The sequence below is a fragment of the Schistocerca cancellata genome, chromosome 3, assembly GCF_023864275.1.
Source record: "Schistocerca cancellata isolate TAMUIC-IGC-003103 chromosome 3, iqSchCanc2.1, whole genome shotgun sequence".
NCBI classification, from domain to species: Eukaryota; Metazoa; Arthropoda; class Insecta; order Orthoptera; family Acrididae; genus Schistocerca; species Schistocerca cancellata.
The window spans coordinates 662,616,508-662,617,353 of record NC_064628.1 but is presented as its reverse complement, the minus strand read 5'-3'; the positions used below and the strand labels follow the sequence as shown (position 1 = coordinate 662,617,353).

General features: G+C 44.3%; 1 non-coding gene across 1 annotated transcript; it reads right to left on the bottom strand.

Moving 5' to 3' along the window:
• Positions 1-522: 522 nt before the first annotated feature.
• On the bottom strand, positions 523-597 carry Trnat-ugu (transfer RNA threonine (anticodon UGU)). Its single transcript has one exon. It is a non-coding gene; the product is annotated as a tRNA-Thr (tRNA).
• Between the last annotated feature and the right edge of the window lie 249 nt (positions 598-846).

Below are 846 nucleotides of genomic sequence, written 5' to 3'. Positions count from 1 at the left end.
ATTTGAGAGCCCCTGTATGCAGTACATCGTGCGAATAAAGTTCCAACTGTGTCTCACAAGAGCTATGCTTACCAAATCCATGCTGGTTTGATGTCAACAGGTAATATATTTCGGAGTATTTCATAACGTTGAACAGAGTACTTGTTCACACGTCCTGCTATATGTCGATATCAGTGAAATGGATCTGTAACTCAGTGAATTACGTTTATTTTCTTTCGTATGTAATGCGTTGGTCTGTGCAACTTTGCGTTCTTCTCCCGCATCATAAATACCAGAATACTTCTCATGACGGTGTACGAAAAGTAATTAAGTCGCTGCATCGTTGATGCGCAAGATACAATCTTAAAATTGTTAACCCACTCAAGAAAGACACTGTCTACAGAAACATAATCGTCCCGCTACGACTATGATATGGCCATTACAACATAGTGGAACAAGTCTGGTGATGAAATGATAGTTAAATCAAGACCCTAAGCCGTCGACAAGCGTTGATACAAATCAATGTGGACAGTTGAAAATGTGTGCCCCGACCGGGACTCGAACCCGGGATCTCCTACTTACACGGCAGACGCTCTGTCCATCTGAGCCACCGAAGGCACAGAGGATAGTGCGACTGCAGGGATTTATCTCTTGCACGCTCCCCGTGAGACCCACATTTTCAACTTATAGTCCACACACTACATTCGTGGTGCCCCTGCCCATTACACTCATTACTCGCGGCAGAGTGTTGTTCTCGATGCCAAACAGACGTGAGTGTCTGACCAAGGGGTATTAATCTAGTACTTGAACGTAATTGTTTCGTTGATGGAGGCAAAAACTCTGCCGATTCGTCACTAGGTGCTGATG